Source organism: Parasteatoda tepidariorum, chromosome 11 (genome assembly GCF_982258835.1).
Source record: "Parasteatoda tepidariorum strain Cologne lab strain chromosome 11, Ptep-v5.0, whole genome shotgun sequence".
Classification (NCBI taxonomy): domain Eukaryota; kingdom Metazoa; phylum Arthropoda; class Arachnida; order Araneae; family Theridiidae; genus Parasteatoda; species Parasteatoda tepidariorum.
The window spans coordinates 99,108,703-99,133,902 of NC_141765.1; the positions used below are offsets into that span (position 1 = coordinate 99,108,703).

The window sequence follows — 25,200 nt, forward strand, 5'->3', positions numbered from 1 at the left end:
ACTCTCTAATCCATTATCATTTGATCAATAATCGAACCCGCTTTCATTTGATCAATAGTTGAATGCACAATTTTTTAATTGGAACATGCTTCTATTACCATTTTAACGATCTTTTGTACAATATTGAACATACTGTCGTTTGACAGTATGTTCACATTGCGGACCTTTTTTTTTAACGCTGGAACTCAATGACATTTGATTAATTAAGTCGCTATTTTTATTGGTTGTCGACCCCACTATCAATTGATCAGTATTTTCCCATACTGTTTAATTATTATATGCACCCCTATATCTTTCCGCACTTGAACCACTATTTTTCAAACTCGCTGTTATTTGATCGGTATTCAAATCTATTTGTATAAAATGTCTGGACACCTGAGACCGCTTGCGGCCCTTTTTCTATTGAGCTTGATCTGTAGTAGGCAGCGATAAAACATCTAATGGGCTTGAATTCTGAACAATAGTCTATTCGTATATTGACCAAATGATAGCAGCAAAAGGAGGGCTTCAATATGGATTTAATGACAGATTCAGATTATAGCAGATTGGAGTTAATTATATAATGATTGATAGGAAATCAGAGGGTTCGATTATTCATTTAATGATAAGTGGTTCGAGTACAGTGAAACTTGTTTTTTGTGCGGTCCTTTTCTATGCGGTATATGAATCTTAGCTGCGTTAGCACCAGTTTAATGTTTCCTATTAATGTGTATATACATGTTGTGAACGAACTCTGATTACATGGTCTCCCTGACAACGATGCTCTGTTTATTTACTTTCATTAGTTCATTTATTATTGTCCACTCCACTTTCTCTTGTGCTTAAAATTTATTCCGTGCTAAACAAGTTGAAGTAAATCAGTAAAAAATCGCCTGCTGTGTTAAAATACTTAGTATTTTAAAATCAAACCGTTATTTCTATTTTGTAAATTCTCGTCTGCGGGTATCTCAAATACTATAGACGCTTCGTATTATACATGATCCATGTGATTAAGGATTTATTTTATAATGAGATTAAACGTAAATAAATCAATTACTTTTGTTTCTATTTATATGTAGTTTTTTTTTTAAATTTAATTTTTTAATCATCAGTACTCCCTTAAATGGACAGGAAGAACCGGAATCTATTACAGCAGATAAAATATATGCAGAGATCCAGATTTCGAAAAAATTGGAAACGCATTTTGTTAAATTAGATACCAATTGGAAAACACGCTTAAAATTCCAAAAAGAGCTGAGATCATGCATGTCTCACTATCTTGACGTTTACAAGCAATTGACCAGTCGACCGTCGTCACAAAAACTGATCACTGACTTTATGGTACCAAAAAACAAATCAATTGAAATCCTATCTTCAAGCGACGAAAGCGATTTTCAACCAATTCATTCCAAGAAGATGCGCGTTTTGGATTACATCGAGTAGCAGCAAACTATTTAATGTATAATTTGAAAACTTCTCCATGTATATGTACAGTCCGCAAAAAAAAAAAACGAATCACCCTGAATAACTTTCGTTCTAATGATCGGATTTTCACGAACTAAGTGTCAATCTTAATGGTTCCTGAGGGTGACCTCAAATATGTTAATTAATTAGTGCTAACTATTAATTAAGTTACGAAATCAGACACAAAAACGTACTTTCTCTGAATAAACATATAATTTTTTTTACATATTTGGAATCTAGACCCTTGAATTAGTGGGGGTAGACAAAATTTTAAAAAAAATTGGGTGGTAAATTGGGCCGCAATAAAGGTTTATATATTTGGCGATAGTCCAGAAAACCGCCAAAAAAAGTCGCCTGCGCAAATAAATATTTTAAGATAACCCATTGACTAATTCAAAAGAGGAGTGCTTAATTTTACTAGGTTGCTACGCAACCAAACTCTGATAGTAAAAAAATTGAAATAATGTTCAGTGATTGCTCGGAGGGGCTTAATTTATTGTTAATAGAAAATATCTCGAAGTTTCCAGGCCATAAGCAATTTTTTTAGGGGATTTCTGTCCAAAAAGCAAAAAAAAATATTATTTTAATCTCCTTTGAAAAGTAAATTTGAATCGATTTATAAATTATTTATGATAGTTTTTAGAATTTAAATACATGAACTTTTTATCTGATATTATTTAGATTACACTGTTTTTACTATATTTATTCGAGGATTTTATACTAAAATAAGATGAGCATAATTTATTATAGCTATATACAAAATTTTAGGGATAATCATTTTTACAGTTTTAATCGAGTCTTCTAGGCAAGAAAGTTTGAAGAAAAAAAAAGTGCTTGAAAAATAAAATGTAGATTGTATAATATTTCTAATGCACATTCACAAGGCTTTCTATAATTTACGATATTTCTTTTTTCTATAACTCAAGGAATTGCTGAATGTTTAGTGGCATTTTAAAAAGATTGAAATATGTTATGTTTAAGAATAAGATATTGAAATAATATGTTGCAAATTGTAGGATTCATTGCTTAAAAAATCGCTTCATTCTACTAGATATTTAGGTTACATCGTTTCCTTTGGATAAAGATGATTAGCAAATAGCATCCTCATGTTTCGATACATTCTGAAACTTATACGTTCGCAAATTCACCATAAAATGTCGCACAGCATATTCTTCAATTACGATAAGCTACATTTACCACCAAATACTGCTACTATGGTTATTTTTGCTTTCTTATATATATATGATGATCTCTTTTTAAACAGAGCTCGTAAGATCCTTAAGATACTGAAATGGGGGCACAAAAACTTAAGAGATAAAATATTTAATTTCATTAACTCAAAATATCTGCTGTCAAAATGTTAATTTTTAAGTTAAATATAACTTTTACAATATTGATGTTCTTACATTTTTAAAGACCATATGAATCCTGATAAAATATTAAAATGCATATGTTTACTTTAACTAGTGTAAAATCCTTATCAAAATAATGATCAAGACCCAAATGTAAAACAGTATAATTGACGATAAAAACTCAACTGGCTTCAAAACATATGAAGAGGGAAGTAAAAGTCGACATGTTTCGAGTTTTCAAATATAATCGCCCATTCTCAAGACTTGTCAGGCTTGGATAACTTGTGACTTTTATTATTGGACGCTCAAAACATGTCTATTTTTATTATCATCTATTATTTTTTTAAATCAATGAAGTTTTTATATTTCCGATTCAGTTTCTTGGGATTATCCATTTAGTTACACAACATATTAAATTATTTCACTCGATATTAAAATAACTTTTACATATGTTATAGGCACAGGTTCTTAGATTGAAAAAATAATAATTCACTACTTTGTAAAAATATTAATGCAGTAAAAAAAAAATTTTTTTTTTGCTGCAAGCCTTAACATTTTAGTTTAAGGTCATAAAAAAATTCCGTTTACAATTGAAATTTCAAAAGTCGAATGTGAAAATGGAATGTCCCCTAGTACCAGGAATCGAAATTAAATAGTAACAAGGACAACTTTTTTAAACAAGTTAGCGTTTCCGTCCTACTCGAAGTTGTTTGAAAAGGTATTTTTTATATATCGATTCCAAAGTTTATTCTACATATATTTCAGGGTATACTTTCGGAGTATTTCGATCGAGTTTATTTTTACACCCTTATTTGCTTAAAATTATGAAATAATTTACTTAAAATAAATTATTCAAGCTACATGATTTAATGCATTTATAGTATAATAATAAACGGAGCTTCCGACGCATATCCTTAACCTTAATACCGCTATCATTAAATAAATGGAATAAGCTTAGATAAATAACAAAAGTTAATTTTTCCCTCGTGTAATTTTCAAGGAATAATATGTTTCGATCAAACAGATTTCAATCTGGAAATGTATGTTAGCCTACTTGCCACGTTTTTTTAAAAATTTTTTTTATTAAAATAAGGTCGGAAATTGTGTATTGTGTGCACTGCTTCGGAATCCTTACAAATTTCAATTTTCAGTATTTCCTGATTAACAAAATAAGGCATTTTCCTGATAACAAATTATACTACAATAATATCTTGGAAATCATGCTAAAGTAAAAAATTAAACTAAATAGTTTAGTATACTATCAGAAAAAAAAATCTACTTGGTATCATAAAGAGTAAAAGATATAATGAAATAATTAGTGAATCACACGTGGTCAGATAATTAAAAATTTAATTTCACAACTAAGATAGTAGGACGACATTTAAGATACTGAGATATTTTAAGACACTAAAAAAATTGGCTACGTATTCCACAGCTTTTTATATTCGGTATCTTTATCCTCTTTGTAGTGACTTATAAAACATCAACACTATTTTAGATAATCTAAGTTGAAGTCACAAGAAACAAAAAAAAAAAAAAGACAATCACTAATTTATATTCTTTTTTCAAAAAAATAGTATGCTAAGTAAATAATGAGCTGTTTTACATTAAATAATTTTAAACAGCTGAATGTTTTTAATTTCTTAACAAGGTTTTATTCTTAGCTAGCAGACAATAATTCTTTAAAAAAAACTTGACTATAATTTGAAAAGGAAACCTAAATTAAAGAAAATCTAAATTAAAGTTCTAAAAAAATTATTAGTATATTAATGAAGAAATAATAAACGTAAAATGGAAAAGAATAAGAATTTTAAAATGTTAAAATTTTATTAAATAGTTGGTAAAATAGTTCTGCGATACACTTCCGGAAATTTCTTTTAAGATTAGGATGATATAGGGTAAGCCAACAAATGAAGGAGCATTTCATAGATATTTCTTAGAAATAAGATTTTAAACGTTTTAATTTAGATTGATTGGTAAGAGTAGCTTACTGCCTAACAATTGGAAGTCCTTTAACAATGCATTTAGTTATCTGGTCTTTGAGTCTTCTCTGGAAAAAGTTTTGAATTTGTTAGTATCTGTTCAACGCCTTGTTTCTTTGACAAAATTATAAGGTCAGTGTTTGTTGTTATCCGTTTAAACTACAATTAATTGCATATAATAATGCTTTTTCTTTTCATTGTGAAAAAAAGAATTCAAAATATGGTCATTGAAGTTACGTTTTATTTATTTTAAGCATCATAACATAAAGCAAGTACTGAGATTAGGGGATGTTTATTAACTGGATTGCAGAACGATGAAAACCAATGTATAAACAAGTGTTCCTTTACTGGGATTTTTTCAAGTTAATGAAAATAAAAGAAAAATTTTAATTTTCTTGTACCTTTTGTCATATTATAAATCAAAATTATGTTTAAAAAAAAAAAACAACAACTTCTAACCAGTGAAGGAACAGGCATGTTCCTTCACTGAGAATAGATTTCCCAGTGAATGAATAGTATGCGTGAAATATGATTTTACTTGGATAATTAGTAGTTCAGCGACATAGAGGACTCCTAAAATTCAGTTAAATGTTGTATGAATAGTTCCTATAACTATTTCATTTAAATATGCAAATTTAATTGCTAAATTTATTTAAAGAATTATAAAAATAATTAATTTATTATTTATTTTTATAAATGTAGTGATTAGTTATTACATCATACCTTAGACTCCTTAATAAACTATGTTTATTAACTAAATATAACAACTAAATATAATAATAAAAGCTTGAATGGAATCTTTGCAGGATTTTGTGCCAATAATTAGCTAAATTATTATCCTATTGCCGTCTTTAATGTCCTAACGGGAACTGGTAGGAAAAATCCATTTAAAGACAATTATCTAGGTGAAAAATGGGTGAAGTTTTTTTAAGGTGACATCCACCGATAACTCAGTGTAATGCGAAGATAATTTCAAAAGGCAAAACTTCCCTTAGAGAATAATATTCGAAATACTGGTTTTAAGAACTTCAGAGAATCTTTAGGAGGGAAGTAGCCCTGGCATCCTTTTATAAAGTGATTGCATTTACAATGCGAATGAAACAAGAGTTGAATACTGCCCTTAAACGGGAAAAATCTGCGGCCTTAAAAATTATAAGGATTTATATTCTAAAGTACCTAGGAAAGAAAAAGTACCTCCATTGGTAGTTTTTCCTTACAGAAGAATTCGTAGAGATATTACAGAATCAGTCCCTGCTACATATTTCATTGGAAAAAGCTATTCATGAAATGAAAAGATGACCGCAGCAACATTTTACAAATATATTGCAAATGTTTCTACCCATGGCTAATTAAAAATGCAATCAAATTCCTAATTTTGCTTCTTCTGGATAGGTATAAATCTCATATCAATTTGAAACTGAGCAAGTTTTGTTCCTCAAAACAAATTTTCTGGTTTAGTTTTCTACGTAATTCTTGGAAATCTCGTTAGATCTTGAAAACAAAAGAATTGTAAAACAATATGTCTAGAAAATTTTACATCCATTTTTAAATAAGATTTTAGGCATCAACTGATGCAGTTAAAATGCTTTTATGAAATGCGATATTTTTTCATTCGATGTAGAAAACGTTGACTGTAACAAATGCATGCAAAACAGACACCAAGAGTTAATGAGCAAGACAACTTATCAACAAAACACATGCTTCGAGAGTAACGATGCGCTATTTCTTCAGAAGCTTGAGAAGGAAATCTTACAAGTTATGTTGCAAATTTTTAAAGGAACATTGACAGAAAAGTTTAATCTCCCAAATATCCAATAGCCTACGCTTTTCTCAATATTGAAGAATTTATTTCAAAAAGAACAATTGTATAATCAAATTTTGGCTCTGAAGCTGAGACAACTAACATTAATAATGAAAGTATCTTGAAAACCGATTTTGAGATAAGTCCTCTTGAGGCATTGTTAGTTGCAAAAACGATTGGTTTCATAAGTAACTACTAGATATAAGTCAATGAGAGATGGGTTTTACTCAAACTTCGAAACTCCTTTTTCTCATTTATTATCCAGTGAGGAATTCTGGAAATGGAACTGGAAAATCAAAAGAAATTTCGAAGATACATTTACATTGGCCAAAAATTTGGAAAAAAGAGGAAGGTTAAATCAAAAGAAAAAGAAATAAATTACTCATGACGAAGAGAAAAAAATACTTAAAAAGATTTAAAAAAAAGCTTGAAAAATATGAGGAAAAGATTAAACAAAAAAATGATCGAATTATAATAATAATAAAAACATCATCAGATTACACAATGATAAACATTCATAATTTAGAACGGACTATTAAACTGTGAGAAAAAAAATGAAAAACATTTTTTTTAAATTATGTATTCAAACATATTTTACTTTCCATTCCATGACTGAAAAAAAAGTAAAATTTTCCACATTAACTATGGTTATATGTCGTAATTCCAAGAAAAATCTTGTTTTTAGACATTTGTGTGGCCTATGGATTCCTAACGAGCATCAAACATTATCAAAATTAAGTGTTCATTCTCTGGAAAATTTAGTGTTTATTCACTGGTAAGAACTGTTCCTTCACTTGGTCATCTTACTACTTATTATTTAAACCACCAAAAGCTTAAAACAATATTATGTAAGTTATCTAACTTTTTTTACATAATTTGCATTTAATAACAAATATGTCGAAACCATCATTTAGCTAAAATTACAAATTTTGAAATTTTTATGAATTTTTTTTAAAGGCAAGCTAAGCTTAAGTGTTCCTTCATTGTTTAGTTTACCCTATAAGATGTTGAGAAATTTGCGATGTTGTGAGAGATGTTTAAAAATGCTGACTACGTATTTTTATTAATATTTATAAAATATATATTCAAGAAATTGATAAATATATTATTCCAAATCTATGCATACGTATGTATATTATTGAAATTGTATCAGTTATTGAAAAACAAAATAAAAAAAAATAAAAAATAATCACATTAAATAAGCACAATCTGGTGTATTCTATCAGAAGCACGCTTTTTTAAAACTAGACATTTGTTGAATAAAGTGTTTTTTATTCAAAATTCTTTACTAAATTGCAAATAAATTATTAAATGACTAAAAAAGAAACATCGTATTTTATAGTGTGAAAGAAATAAAAATAAAAAGATTAGCAAACGATTATTAGCGAAAAAAATATGAATGAAATTTTACGCTACGCGCGCGAAGTCAAGTTTCTCCCAAGTTTATCACATTTTAATATTAATCGCCCCAATCAGTTATTTCTTTATTGTCGCCAAATTATTTTTTTAAAAATAATTATTTTTAATTTTTCTCAGCTTCTAATAAATAAAAACAGTTGAAACTTTAGATTTTTCAATTGAAAAATATGTAGATTAATATGGTATAAAAAAATTCATACCTTATAATTCAATATTTTTTCATCCTCACTTTAATTAAATAATAAAAAATAATAAATAATTATTAAAAATTATTTTTTGCATGAAATTAACTTTGGGTAAATGAGTTTTATGAGTGGGTGCAATTTTTTTTGAATTGCTTCATTAGTTTTGAAAATATGACTGAAAACGTAAAAAGCGAAATTAACATTAAGGGGTACGAACTTTGAATCGCTCTCCTGACCAAACTATGGGGACCACATTTCCCAGATTGCGGCTACCCCCTATATTTTGAAGATAAGAAATCCAAATATGTAAAAAAAATGCATGTTTATTCAGAGAAAGTACGTTTTTGTGTCTGATTTCGTAACTTAATTAATAGTTAGCACTAATTAATTAGCCTATTTGAGGTCACCCCCAGGAACCATTAAGATTGACACTTAGTTCGTGAAAATCCGATCATTAGAACGAAAGTTATTCAGGGTGATTCGTTTTTTTTTTGCGGACTGTACAATGAAGAATTAAATATTTTTACAATTTCCTTAGGTCTAATTTAATTTAATTGAAAGCATTGTCACATCTATTTCATGAATCATTGATGTATATTCTGAGTTCGACTTTTTTTATGCAGGCACCTATCCACCGCATAAAAAAAGTTTTAGGTTGTATATCGTACAAAGTTGAATTTATAAAAATTTCGAATATTTTTTTGTACGATTTCTTTTATGCGGTCCCTATCCAACGCACAAAAAGAGGTTTTACTGTACTTAATTGAGTTTAGAAAGTGTTCAATTAATTGTGAAATCCAGTGATGTTTAAATGATAGTGAGCTCTCATAATGTTAATCAAATAGTAGCGGGTTCGGTTAACGATTAAAATAAAGGTAAATAGAGCACTGTTCAATTGATTGTAGATTTCTGTACAAATTATTCTGGATACCAGTAACGAAAATAAATAGTAGGTCCTATTATTGATCCAACAGTAGTGATTAAGAGAGAGAGAGTGAGTACGAGAACTCATTTAAATATAGTGGGTTCGATGAGATGTTAGCAAAATTGAGTCCGTTCTGAGATATTTTATTAAATTATTTTCTTCATTAATGCAGTATATGTATCGGTGTTCGATTTCGCTACCAGTTCAACAGTACACGAACCTATTATTATATGATCCGTAATCGAGCTTATCATCTTTAGTAAATTACTCGATCTCTCTGTTAGTACACTTATCTATATAATTCTCTCTTTTGTGAAACTGGGGCCCACTAGTTAATAAGAGTATTCCAAGTTGCTACTATGTGATCAGTAATCGTACTCACGCTTATTTGAATATTAATCAATTACTTTATAATTTGAACACGTTTCTAGTAACTTATTTTAACACAATACTAGAACGCCCGACTCATTTTATGGTATTTGTACCTTTTATATTTAAATTAGTGCTTGAACCTCTGTCATTTAATCAATAATGCGACCGGCTATACTATTTATTATTTTTTAAAATCTAAATTCACTATCGGCATTCGAACGTTATCATTTGGACATTATTTGAACCTACTATATTTTGAACACTTTTTTTAAACTGCTATCCTTGAAGTATTTAACGTTACTCGTACCCGGTTTCATATGATCAATAATCGAACCCTCTATCACATGATCTTACTACTAATTGAACGTTTTACTGTCAATTGGCACGTTTTTAACTTATCTTTCGCTTCACTCATTCCCTATCATATTATTCAACAGTATTTGATTTGCACTCGTCTATTATCATCGTGCAACATCCACTATTTGATTATTAACCGAACTCTCTGTAATTTCATCGTTGTTTGTGCCAACTATTATTTTAACAATTTTCTAAACAGTTCTGAATACTAACTTTTTAACCAATCTCATTTGTTAAACTCTACCAATAAACTATTTATCAGTACTCTAACCTGCTCACATGTGAATAATCGAACATTATTCGTTCTTGTTATCATGTCATCAGTTTTCTAAAACATTTTTCTTTTGTTGAACTGATGCCTTCTATTCATGCTTAATATCAAAGCTATATTAGCTCGTTCGCACTATTATTTGAAATACTTATTGTGTTACTTACATTAAATAGATTACCTATATAACGGTTGCCGATGCTACTATCATTTCGTTAGTAAATAATATTATCCAATATTAATTGATCATTATTCGAGCCTACTAAATGTGTACATATTCGACGTCATTATATTATGTCACTATTTAAACTGCTCGCTTTAGCAACTGTTAATTTTAAACCACTTTCTAGTGTTAAACTCGTACCCACTTACAGTTAATTTGCCATTATATGCACGAGCCTACTATTAAGTGCTTGCACTACAAAAGGACTTAACTTACTTATGTAACCTATGGCTTCAACGAATCTTTAAGGCGTATTAAAGTTAAGTTTTTCAACATAAGTATGGAAGTTAATTTTTGATGATAATTAACTACCGTCACTTATCGCAAATCGTATTAGTTAAAATATATCTATCTCTCGTCTACTTCTTTTGTTAAACATATATGTATTATTTGTTTATGTGTTTCATTGTAACCGTGATATATTTTTACTTTGTGTACCTGGCAACTCTGACATATAAAAAGTCTATATTTGTTTTGCATGGATCTGTGTCTGTCCTTGTGTTAAGTCTGTGTGTAAATATATAGTGAATGAATTAAGTCTTTGTGAAAGAATTTAGAAAAAAAAAACTCTTCAGTGATACATTCTATCATTATTTCTATTCAATCCTACGATAAATTCCTATTTCGAATTTTTCCTTTATTTTCCCTTTATTTACCGCTCAAATTAATTCTGTCTTTAGGAGTCTTTCTAATTCTTTCTCCTAAGCGGACCCGTCTGCTCAGAACTATATGTCATTTATTTCCCTATCTAGCTAAGAATTCCTGTTTTCGTTGTGAAAGATGACACCCACACAAAATACATTTTACTTACATCAACTGGTTTAGCATGCACAATATATCATCATAGTATACAATATAAAATCATAGTGTAATAGCTATTTTCTTCATATTTTAGTACGTATTCATATTTCCATAGTGTCAAACATACGAGTTGTATCAAGTTTTCCTCAATGGGATAATTATTTTAATTGCTCTCAGTATTCAACCATAATTTTTGTTTGTTGTATAATTATATATGTAACAAGTTTTCATTGTAAAGTTTTTTAATATTGTATAATTATGTCGCCTGGCTAACCGTGGGAGGTTTTCCTTAACATGTAAATTAAATGCAGGTTAGTTCCACCAAAAAGTTCTCCTTAAAGCAAATTTCTCCCAATACTTGATCCCTTGTCTTCTGGATTGGGTTCAAAATTACAAGAGCTGAACACGAGTAGTCGTAAACCCAAAATTGAAACGGTTTGTAAATTCACTGTTTCTTCAATGTTGCAATGAAAAACTACTTATATTTAGCATGATGAACATAATTAATTTTTTCCTTGTGTCTTTAAATTAAGTGACAGTTCAATTTACTGGTTTGGAATGACATCTAGTCTGAATTTGTTTTGGTGTCTGCACAAGCTGAAAATGAATATAATATAAATTTAATTTTCCACTCAATTTTAGTAATAAAATCTCCTGACTTTTCCACAATTTTCATTAAAATTTCAATTAAATTCTGTATTACACTTTTGTTATAAAAGGCAATATTTTGTCAGAAATAAAATATATTTTTGTTCAATTGGCAATGAAACTTATTTCTTGATAGAAGATTTGCAAAATATTAAGTTTCGTAAAAAATAAAAGTATTTTTAACTAATTTGAAACAGGAAATTGTTTAACAAAAAATATTTTTCCCAAATGAGTATTCCAATATTAATATTTCTAAAAAAATTTAATCATAGCAAAATTTTTACACAGAATAATAAAAATATATGTTAGACATTGAGCCTCATTGGTTACTTATTGTTATAATCAATTTTAAAATTGATTATTTTTCAGGTTTGTCTGAAGCTTTTTTCAAGTTTTGGCAAAAACAAATCGTGCTTTGATCTGCAATTTATATACTTGTGTATTTTAAAATCTACATGGTAAACCATCAACTGAAATGTCATTTTTTACAAGAATAATATGTGATGTATGTTTGATCAAAAAGTAATTGTAATTTATTATATAAAAAGTTATATATCTGATGACCTCATATTGACCTCATATCTTGCCTCATATTGAAGAAATATATTCTGGAATTTTGTAAAATTTCCCTGCAAAAGTATGGGAATTTAGTTTCTAAATTTGAGTGGGAAACCTGACACAGCTTTGATTATGACAGCAAAAATTGCTATCTGAATTATGGATTTTAACAATGTGAGCAGTCAATCTCCCAATTCATTCAGATTAGCAGGGCTTTTGTGTAATTTGTATTTCTTTGATTACAATTATTACAGAATATGCTGTTTCTTACAGATGTTACAGTTCCTCCATATTAAAAGCTGTAGTACGATCAGCTGCCACAAGAGTTTGGGATCGACGTTGGTTGAGGTTTTGTCCTTATGGTGATCAGTGGAGATCAAAAATGAATATTTATTGTACTCTTTGTTGAACCACATTTTGTAATATTTATTTTATGCATTTTAAACGTAAGTGCTCATAAATATCATTTACTCGAGACTTTATATCAAGTTATATCAGGTGTTTGAAATTGTTGATAATATTTTTACTATTTGTTTGATAATTTCAGATTTTTTCCTCCTTTCCAAACAGTATTTCCTGTTAAATAATATCAATGCATTTATTCAAGTCTCATTTTTTCAATATTTTTGTTTTTATCAAGGAATAGTTACGGGGAAAAAATGTTTTTTTGCATAGTAACACAGGGTGCAAAGCATTTTTAAAAAAGGCTTAAAGGTGCTTGTTTTTGATTTACATTTTTTAAAAGCATTTAAAGGTGCTTTTTGTATTTAAGGTTAGTAAAAAGTGCTTAATTTTCTAATTTTTAAAAGGAAATTTTTTCTTTGCCATATGGATTGTCATTCTAAATTTCAGAAAATGCATGATTTTCCCAATTTTCTCTGTAATATTTATCAGAAACTAGTTATTTTATCATGATTATTTAAAGTTTTTAAAAATGTTTCTAAATTTTATTGATTTTATGTTTATAAATTAAGAACTTTAAACGATAGAAGAAATTTTTTTTTATTATTGCATAGATCCGAATTGCGATTTTTTTTTTTGGAGAGTAATTAGAAATATTTTTTGGGTGCTTAAAAAGTACTTAAAAGGTGCTTATTTTTTGTTGAAAAATCTGGCTACTCACCCTGTAACATAAAAAACTTCAAAAATACGTTTTTCAAATCACGGATTAAAATTTAATATAATAAAAAAAAAATTCTTTTATTTGTTTCAAAATTAGATTAGCTATTAACTCCCAATAGAAATAATTTCATACTATGAGCCCATTAAAAAATTTAAAATTTAGTTTAAAATTGTAAATTAAAGTTTTTTTAAATTAGATTTTAATATTTTTGATTGAAGTATCGTTAATTTTAAATGCAGCTAAATGTCATTTAAAAAATATTAATTTGAATACAACTCCTAAATTCAGCATTTTAAAAATTCTGCAGTTATTAATTCTTAATAACTGCAGAATCTGCAGTTCTCTTCTTGTCTATTAATTCTTAATAGATTAGACAAAAGAACGGAATTTTTTGGATCTATAGAAAAGTGATTTATTAAAACTTTTTAAAAGTTTTGTTGGAAAAATTACAATGTTGATAGGCAATTCTGAAACTAAATTGGCATGAATTTGTTACTTTTCAATCAATCATATTGAGATATATTCCTGAATAAAATATTATGAACATTTTTATATTTGAAAATATTTGTGCATTTTTGTAAGAAAATTTTTTTAAAATTATGTATAATTAAATAAAAATTGTAATACAATATATATATATATATATATATTTCCAAAAATGTACAATTTAACATAACATTAAAATTTCTTTATATTAATTTAATTTTTTTCAAATATTACCTGTTAGTTTGAAAAAAATGATATATTGAAATATGATACTGAACTTTTTAATTTTTTTAAGGGAAGGCTGTAAGACATTCTGAATTCGTAAAATACTTTTTATGTCGAAGTTTTAGTATGTTAAACTCCATTAAAAAAGTATGTTCACCATTCATTCAAGTTCTTTGTTTCATCTGTAAATTTTTCAATTTGATCTGTAGTGTTGACATTTAATGTTAAAAACATATATTTTTTTTAAATATTTTTGAATACTTTGTTTTAATTATACTTGTATTTTTTGTATGTACGGATATGTAAATATTTTTTTAATAAAATTGTTTTTTGAAAATAGTTAAGTTTATTTTTTTATTTGTTATACCATAAAATTATAGTGTATTGTCATATGAAAAAAATTTTGAAATTAATAAAAATGAAATTGGTAATACTTAATGCTCTGAGCATGAGCTGTCAGTTTTTTCCCCCAACAAAAAACTGTTTCCCCCCCCCCATGTTATTAAAAGGGAGATTAGTGCAAAGCAGGGAGATTAGTGTGCAGGTGGCTCCAGGGCCCAACTTGACTTAATTGGGGCCCGGGGCAAAAACTTCTTTAGGGGCCCCTTTTGCTTTACAACTTCAGTAATGAAGAACCGAACTTCATGGAGGTATTTAGTTTTTCACCTCATTATAGGTAACAAACTACTATACTACTTTTATTTTACAAAAAAAAGTAGCACTCGACACTTCAAACTGCGAATAAAAGTAGTAACAACAGTAGTTTCACAACTTGTAGTGCTCTAATTCCGACCACTAAGTTCAATGTTCCAAGGATTTAAACTATGATTTGTATGCAACCTGTTAAGAAAGTTCATATATTAATTGCACTTAGCTCGCATTGCATTCAGGAGCAGTATTTGAACCTGTTTCGCCACTAAAAATTTAACGAGTGCAAGTAATTATAATTTGCGATAAAAATTTTAATCGTGTCTTTAAATCACGAATATGATTTTATTTTATGTCCGGTGTTGAAAAGCCGACCCATGCTTGGGTTTACGTCTATCAATGTTCTATTCCTTGTTTTTTAATTTCGAACCCAGCCCAGAAGACAAAGAAACTTCTAGATCGAAAATTGGGAGAAACTAGAAGAAATTTTTGATAGAATTTTATATGGAGAAAAAAACCATGAGAATCTCTAACGGAGCCTTAATGGCAAAGGAATTCTAACCTTTGATTTAATTTTAATTGTAAATTATAATAATATTCGTTTTACTTAAAATTATTTATTCTGATCGTCTCTTATACTAACCAGAATATCAAGTTGGCCTATACTTATGCAAATCCGGAACCCCCTCTAGAAATGAAAAAAAAATTGCATTTTTGGGTTATTTATTAAAACTTTATAAAAATCAGAACTTTTTTTTTACTCCATCTACTATATGGAATAAGCAATTAATATTCCAAAATATTAAGTAAACGGACCGGGATAGGCTGGTTGGTAGGGCACTGGGCCCGTGTCCAAGAGGTCGTGGGTTCGATTCCCCGTCTGCCGAAGACTCCCCGTGTAGTTAATGGTGACTGGTGCACGTTAAATCTGTCGGGTCGCAAAGTCCTCCATGTTCCCAAAGCAAATCAATACCTCTGGGGGTACTAATCCAGGGGTTTCCTTGTCTTTCGGATTCGTTCAAGAATACAAGGCTACTGAGTAGAACATTAGTAGTCGTAAACCCAAATTGGGTTGGCTGTTCAACGACGGTTATAAAAAAAAATACATTAAGTGTCCCGCGATGACTCAGGGGTTAGAGCGTTCGCCTTTTCATTGAGGTGAACCGGGGTTCGATCCCGGCGATAGCAGGTCGATATGAATTCCGCATCCGGCTTGCACCCGACCACAGTGCAGACGTGACATATCCTCTGTGTTAGACTGATCAATGGTTAGAGTTCCTTTTCCGTCAGGCTAACCGTGGGAAGTACTCGTGGTCTTCCTCTCTATGTAACGCAAGTGCCGGTTAGTTCCATCAAAAAGTCCTCCATGAAGGCAAATTTCTCCCAATACTTGATCCAGGAGTTCCCTTGTCTTCTGGATTGGGTTCAAAACGACAAGGATACGGAGTTGAACATTAGTAGTCTTAAACCCATAAAATTGGGTCGGCTGTTCAAAGACGGTTACAAAAATAAATATTAAGTTAATTCTTTTCAAAGAAAGAAAAAGTTATAATAGCTTCTTTTTATGAATACTGTAACTTTTCTTTTTTGTCATTTGTACTTTATAAACAAAGTAATCGGTGCTCTCTATTCTTTCTTTGAGGCGTGAGGTATTAAAAAAAGCAGACCGGTAAAAGGAAGAACATGATAAAATTTTAAAAAAAAGGGAGGGGGAAGCAATTCTTTGCCTCAAAAGACATGTGATATAAATTAAACGACGAACTGAATAATTCTAATTCGAATAATTCTAAATTCGAAAATATCGTGATTCATTTTAAAATCTTTTAATACGAACGAAATGTAAACGTATTTTCTTCACGCGAAGATAATTTTTTTTTTAAACTATCAGACTTAGTTTATCATTGAAAACATAAACCACAAAATGATTTTGAAAACCCCGTTTTCATTTAAAGATTAAAAATTAGCAAAATATAAAATGCTTTAGATTTTGTTAATTGCTAACACTAATTGCAAAGCAATTTTAAAAACAATTCTTACACTTATCAATGAAGCTCGTTAAATCTAAGATAATTTGAGAAGAAAAATACTTTTTAATAATTATTTGTTATTTGCTATTATTTATGGCAAAATTTAAATTACAAAATAAATTATTTTAAATGACAAAATACAAAATTAGAATGAAATCTGCTGAGTAGTTCACAAGAAATCAAATTATACACACGCGACACACAGTACACACAGAATTATACACAGTATACGACTTTTTTAAATTGGATAACTCAGAATCCGTTTAACCGATTTCGTTCAAATTTTGTCAAAAATTTTTGTTTTGTTTAAAAAGTTACATGCTTTAAAAAGATGTAAAAACTTACACACCATACAATTAAAAAAATTGACAATTATTGAGCGAAATAATAAATAATGAAAAAAAAATTTTTTTTTCTTCTGTTTTTTGGAAAATCAAATCTTATAATTGTGTGAAAAAATGTTTTGGTGTGCTTGATAAGTCCACGAAATACGGAAAAAGTAAAATTAACATTAAGGGACCCAAACGTAAGACAAAATTATAGGGAGCTTATTTTCCACAATTATGGCTACTTTTGTGGTCAAAAATCCATATCCGTTAACAAAAAGAAAAAAAAAAATCAATCATTAAAATCGGTAATCATTAAAAATAAGCAATTTTAAAGTACTTTTATTTCTTTCTAAATAACTTAGTGAAATCAGTGTTTTTCAAGTATTCATTCTAAATTCGAATTTTTGATAATTCGAACATTTTTCACCTTCTCCTCTGAATTCGATGCACTTTCAAGTGTATGTGGTGTAACCTTTAAATAAATGAAATTATATTTTAAAAGTGAGGAATATCATTACTATTTTAATTACTTTTATTTATTTTTTTTAAGCAAGCATTTAAAAAAAACTGTTATTTAAATATGTAATTATTTTTAAAAGCAGTGTTAAAGAAAGGTTCTTTAGAGTTATAAAATCGTTTTAAAATTGTTTCATTGAAAGAAAGAAAAAATTAAATGAAAAGTTTTGCTTGAGAATGAAAACGATCCCCCCCCCCGACAACGTAAAAAAGACACCTGACACCTGCCTTTAAATTTGATGAATAAGTAAAACATCTGCAAGCTAAAGAGGCATATCGTGTTACCCTTTTATAAAGAAATGAAGACCCCGTTTTGAAATGGAACAAAACTTGATGCTTAATAAAAAATATTCGTCAAGGTTGAGAATGACGTTTTTAAAATGTGTTTCAGTTGTACCACAAATAATGCTTTAAATTTGATTTAAAATAATTTTGATCGCTGTGATATATAAATTCTTTTTTGCCATAAGCTTCTATCACCTCATCGTCGTTTTTCTTTTTTTTTTTTTTTTTTTTAATTTGACTCACTTCACATTTTTAATTTAGAGTGTGATACATATTTAAAACTATCACATTTTTAGTCAACCTAAGTTAAGAGGTTTTTAAAATCCATTTGACTTATTATTATTAACAGGAACTGATTTACAGGAGTGTATTCGATGAGCGTTCTCAGAACCCCTATTCGGGCTAGTAAGAAAAGTTTTGTTCGAGAATTAAAAATGAGAATTGAGTTTTTCAAAAAGAATATTTTTCTCTTTAAGTTTAATCGGTGTATGATTATGCTATTAACCATTAAAGTTAACTTTCAAGCTATTTACATTATATTGTCAACTTTATTTTAAATTGATAAATACATTTAACGTGAGTTGCAAAAAATTGTGTTAGATATATATAGACGAGATAGATGCTTTTTGAAGAAAATATTTAATTTTACATATGATATTTCAGAATGCTATCGCTACTCTGATATGCACTTAGTACAAATATCTTGTTTGCTACATAATTTACGTCATTCTCAACAACTTCTTTAACTGTGTCAAATAAATTTAAGTATTTTTTTCATAGTTAAGCTAAATTCGAATTTCTGTGTGATGCACTTTTAAATAAGACTTCAGGTTGCTTACAATTCGTAGTTCTTTAAAAAATTAACTTTTGATTATAATTTTACTTTAGTTTATATCCGTCGTTGAACAGCTGACCCAAATTTGGGTTTATGACTACTAATGTTATACTCCGTAGCCGTGTAATTTTGAACCCAATCCAGAAGACAAGGGAACTTCTGGATCAAGTATCTGGAGAAATTTGCCTTCACAGACTTTTTAATGAAACTAACCATAATTTGCGTTATATGTAGAGGAAAACCACGAAAACCTACTACGGTTATCCTGTAGGCAGGGAGACTCTAACCCATGATCCGTCTACCACTGAGGATATTTCACATCAGCACTGTACAGGAAACTATTTTACTTTTTATCTTATAACCGTCGTTGAACAACCGACACTACTAATGCTCAACTCTGTAGCTTTGTAATTTTGAACCGCATCCAAAAGACAAGAGAACTCCTGAATCGAGTATTGGAAGAATTTTGCCATCGTGGAGGACTTTTTGATAAAACTAACCAGCATTTGCGTTACATGGAGAGGAAAACCTCCCACGCTTAGCCTGTTGGCAAGGAGGCTCTAACCCAGTGGTTCCCAACCTTTTGTGGACCATCGCCCCCCTCTTGGGGTTGGCTGACACATATTGCCCCTTTCTTTTTTTGCTCAAAAAGCCATTCATTGTTGCTTGTGAGCAACCAAACACTGAAAATATGCTATGTTATTTGATTTTAATTTAAATTGTAATGCAAATAAGGAGGCACATTTATCCTGTCATTTTTATTAATTAAAAAAAAAAATTGTGCTTCTTTTTTTTTCAAAAAGAAATGATATTTAAAACGGAATAATCAAAACAAAAGTACATTTTTTTAAATTCATATTTTAATGTAATCAAGAAAAAGTTAGAACGTTAACAACTAAAATTTGAGAAAAAAAAATGAAGAGGGAGAAAGTACATTTTTACCACTTCAATGACTGCCCTGTGCTTGGTGTATTTCAAGTTAAATCTTGAATGTCAGGTTTTATGCTCGTCAGATTTAAACGCGGGTCTCCTTTGAAGCAAATGTCCAACCTATCTCTTTGCTTTGTGAGCAGCTGGAAGACAGAACTAAATCCTCTCTCCACTAAATATGTTGACGGGAACGAGATGAGAAGCGGCTCAGTTTGCTTCCACAATTGTGGATAAGTGTCCATAAGCTTTACCCAAGCGAACTCGTAACCGTATTTTTTAAAGACGCCTTTGGCCTCACAGTCATACTTCAAATCTAAAAACTCAGTCTACAAAGAGGAAGTGAGCTTATCCACAACTTTAAACGAGAAAGGATCGAAAATCCAATCCGGAATTTCTAATTTCCTCAAATCTTTAATTCTTGATTCCATAACTGATCAAGGTAATCAGTAAAAATTAAGATTTTATTTTCGAGAATCTCGATATCTGCCATTGAACACTTTTTAAGAGTTGGAAATTGCATTAGCTCTTTGCGACCAATGTTTGAGTTGTAGATATCAAACTTGGCGATGAATGAAGATATGATTCTCTTAGCCTTGATAATGTTCATTTTATTTCCTTGAAGTTTTACGTTGATTTCCTTCATTTTTTCAAAACTATGAGTGAGGTACGCAGTTTCCAACTTGCGTTGCTTCAAACTCTCACTTAAAACAGGATCAGTGATTTCGAGAAACTCAGTAACCGAATCCAGCAATTCGAAGAAACGGCTCAGTTTCCTTTTAAAAACCATCTCACAGCTGCATGTAGGAGCAGGAATTCGATATCTTCATCATTTTCATGGCAAAGCTCTCGGTACAAACGGTTATTAGGAAAATTAGCTTTTATTTTATTGTTGCCAGAAATAACCAAATTTTCGCAGCCGAAAGTTACCATCTGTTGCCCACGCACTTACATTTGTGAGAGGAATTTCTTTTATCTCAAAATAATCTTTGATCAATTTAAAAATCGACGATCGTTTTATATCTGTGTTGCAAGTTCTTGTAAACAACATTTCCTCGTTAATCTCCTAACTCTCATTTATGAATCTCACGTAAGCTAAAACAGCTTTGTTATCTATCACAGTTGATTCATCAATCTGCAACGCAAATTTACCTTCTTTCAGAAATTTGATGAGTTTTGATTCAACGTCGGAGGCCATCTCATCAATACGCCTGGAAACAGTATTATTGCTTAGAGCAGGGATGGGCAAACTTTTTTGGTCGAGGGGCCAAAAATCAAGAAAAAAAATGTTTGGTGGGCCAAGTAAAACTTCAAAATTTAAGAAAAAAAGGTGATATACAAGTTTTAATTTAAATATTTAGTGAGATGAAGGAAATTGCGATTTCATTTTTAAAAGTTCCTTACATTAAAGTTGGAAGTGAGATGTGCTTATTTTAAGGAACAAGGCTAAATGCTTTGCTGTTAGTCTACTTCTGAAATGATTTTTTCTAAGGTTCATAGTTGAAAACTCTTGCTCATATATATGATTAAGCAAACATGCACTGATTTTCTGAGCATGAAATATTAAATTTCGGAAACTAGCTTTTGGTAATGATTTGTAAAACTTTGGAATAGTATTTAGAAACGACTGCTTCAGAAGATTGTTAGATTGTCCGCTCTTTGGAGCGGAAAATGCGCAGTCTGCTAAATGTGAAGTGCAATTTACCTATATTAGATTCCATAAGTCAGCTCCTCGAGAGAGACAAGCGCTAGTTGGAGCCAATCTACGGCTATTCTATAAAGAACTTCTGCTTTCAACATTTTACCAATTGAAGCTGTCTGAGCTAACTATATCCATCAATTTATGTTTTGTAGAACAAGAATAGAGAAAGCAAAAACTTCATCAGTACTTTGTTGAAAAAGGAAAAACAGAAATAATTTTAAACATAGTCGACAAGAAAATGGATGTATATTGTTTATATTTGCCACTGATCGACAAATAAAAATTCTATCCGCGGGCCGGATAAAATATTCCAGAGGGCCACAGTTGGCCCGCGGGCCGTAGTTTGCCCATCCCTGGCTTAGAGGAACAGAGTGACTTATCAGATTTCCACCTGCGATACCAAAACGTATGACGAAAACGATCCTGCACTTGAATTTTTTTCTAATTTTTAACTATCATAATTCTTTGTCTACACCAGAACCATAGGTTTCATATATATTTTCAATTTCAATCTCAAATAGCTTTTATTATTAATATTATTAGCAATTTTTATCTTTTGAGTACTCGTCGCCCCCTGATCGCCCCTCTAAGGATTATCGCCCCCTTGAGAAGCTCTATCGCCCCCAGGTTGGGAACCACTGCTCTAACCCATGATCCGTCTACCACTGAGGATATTTTACATCAGCACTGAGGATATTTTACATCAGCGACATTTTCAGAAAATAAGCAAAGGCAGCAGTGGCTTTAGATGGGCTAAACTTGACCTAACAGTAACTGCTGAAAACTCTCATCAGCTATGAAAATAGTATATTATTCGTGGAAAAAAAAAAACATCATTTGATATGACGACGAACCCTTCGAAAAACAGCCAAATGTTAACCTAAGAAACCAATGCCTAAAACCGAAATTGAGAGCAGGATAATTTAAATGTAGGTGGTCACACAGACTTTATTTTAAACCGCTGTCATATCATGTTTCCATCATCAGGGAACATTGGTTTTAACTTTTTTTTACTATTTTGAAAAGCGCCTTTAACCGTTCCTTTACTTTTCTCTCTGCGGATCCAGAGTGAATTTCGGTCGCCAAGTGTACATCTCCTGAATTGAGAGATTCCATTTATCTTCAAAATTAACATTAGTAAATATATGTTTTTTAAAAATAAAATGATGAATTAAAAAATAAACATAATTTTATTTTAAAAAAGACATTTCCGATTTTAATGAAACTACAGAAGTCCTCTTGTTGCTGTATCTAATGCCACTTGCCAATATCCAATCCTGATGGAAGCCAAGGCAGAAGGTGCGTTTCTTGTTCTCCCGTAGCGGTATCAATAACCAAGAATACATCAGTCACACTCACGCGTCACAGCCTGTTAATAGGGAGGACACATTCATCCACAGATCGTAATTTTGACCTGAACCAGATGAATACCAGTCTTCAATTCAGTACCACTAGAGTTATTGATTTGTTACGGGAACATGGATAACTTTGTGACCCAACTAATTTCACGTGCACATGTCACCATTTACTACACGGGGAATCTTTGTCCAAAAGAGATCGAACTCAACACAGTACATTAGTTCAATTGGAAAAATTCCTTATAGAAAACTACTTGTGTTTTTGAAAGATTTATAAACTGGACAAAAAGAAAACAATTGAGTCTCCTGACCCTCGTTCAGAATAATTGAGGAGTTGAATATTAGTAGTCGTAAACCTAAAAATTGGGTAGCTGTTCAACGACGAATATTAAATAAAATAAAATGTACGTGTGAGAGCCATGGCTTCTCAGGAAATAGAACGTTCCCCTTTGTATGAGGTGAAGCAGGTTCGAATCCCAGCGATGGCTGGTTGATACGAATTCCGCTTGCACCGACCGCCGTGCTGACGTAACATATCCTCAGTGGTAGACGAATTACAAGTTAGAGTCCTCTCCCAGGCTAACCGTGGGAGGTTTTATGAATGTTTTTGTTCGTTTTCATTAAGAGCATTTAATTACTGAACAAATCGAATTCAAAGTTTGCATCTGAAACACTGAGAATTGCTCAGTAATTAACAGACATTTTATTTTAATTCTAAAATAACTGTAATATGCTTTTCATAAGCTTCATTACATACCTTAAACATTTTAATTTGTAATTTGGTACTTACATCGAATACCTGAAAGTTAATGAACAAAAAAACAACATCAAAATAAAAGTGACTCCCAACAGAATTTTGATCTACTTTATTGGGCCGAAAGTTTAAACTGCTTGCATATGATTTTATCTACTGTCTGACTAATGACCAATCTGAATATCTATACATCTACTTCTCTGATGGACTAATCTGAATCTGTACATCTACTGCTCTCTAAATCCATGTATCTGCTGCTGGTTAACCAGTCTGAAAAAAGTCTAAATCTGAGAATCTTCTACTGTTATATCATTCTACGTCTGTACATCTGCTGCTGTTCGACCAGTCTGACTTCATTTTTTATTTGTTTAGATATAATTATTCCTTTTTTTATAACGATTTTCATGTATATGTATTTTTTTGGTCTGTTTTTATCTTTATATTTTTTACTTCGCTGACAAGAGGAGACATTACGAGGACAATTTTAGATTTTTCATTTTTTTTGTTGGGTGTTTTATTTTTTAGTTTTTTATGTTCAGGTAGTGGCTTTTGTGCACATAAACAACGCCAGTCTTTTGAAGTAGCTCGATGTTAAATATAAGATGTTTTCCTTCGACATGATGTTGTACACTCTATACGTTTCCTTCCACTAGTTGTTTTTTCCCTCCGTTTCCCTCTGCTAGATGTTCATCTCCGTCTTTAGATCTTTCCTTCAGCTCGATGTTACTTTGAGCTAGATGTTGATTCCCTCCAGAACTTTCTTTCAATTGGATGTTTCTTTCCATCAGATGTTACTTTTCCATGTTTAACACTCATGTCTTTACATAAACATGCAACAGTTTGAGAACAATATTAAAAATGATGTTAACGAAAGGGAGGGAAACTTATGCCAATTAGAAAGAATAAGGCCAAATTATTATGTAGCTATTATACTAGAATGAGGTAATAAAATACCTTAATGATATAGGTAAGAAAATACCTAAATCTGTTATGAAACTGAATTTTATAATTTAAAAGTCAGGTATAAGCGCTACCTGAAACGAAAAAAAGAAAACAAAAAAAAAAAACTAGGTATTAATTACCTAGAATATAAATTTTGAAGTTGTGGCAAAGTTTTAGATAATTTTGAAAATTGTTTCAAACAGCTGCATGTTTATGTAAAGACATGAGTATCAACGTTAATGATGTTAAATCAGCCTTTTTTGATTAAATTTTTCCTTTCTCTTTTGAATTTTCCTCTCCATCCATCCTCCTTCCTCTTCTCTCGTCTTGATACAACATTCCAGAAACTTTCAACTTTTGAAGAAGATCTTATTCTTCCATAATCAATACGAAACTCCATTTTCTATTGTTGTTAATCTCTTTCTACATCTGTTGGCTCTTCAGGCATTGTTTATGTGCATGTTTATGATGACTAAATAAGATGAAATCTGTTTATATTGCTCGAAATTTAAAATTTTGTTCATATTAAATGGTGATTATATTTTTCGAAATTTTAATTTTGTTCATGATGATTAAAACATACAAAATGCTGGTACCAAATGCAGAATTTTCATTTCTGAAGATTTTTGTATTTTTTTCCGATCCAACGAAAACATCTGGTAAGTCGTCGCCATTTCCAAATCTTTGCGATTTTGAGACCCTCGCAGTT

At 30.1% G+C, this 25,200-nt stretch overlaps 1 long non-coding RNA gene across 1 annotated transcript; it reads left to right on the forward strand.

Moving 5' to 3' along the window:
* Positions 1-10,306: 10,306 nt before the first annotated feature.
* On the forward strand, positions 10,307-14,508 carry LOC147801997 (uncharacterized). Its single transcript, XR_015430449.1, has 2 exons — positions 10,307-11,221; positions 12,608-14,508. It is a non-coding gene; the product is annotated as an uncharacterized LOC147801997 (long non-coding RNA).
* Positions 14,509-25,200: the final 10,692 nt, after the last annotated feature.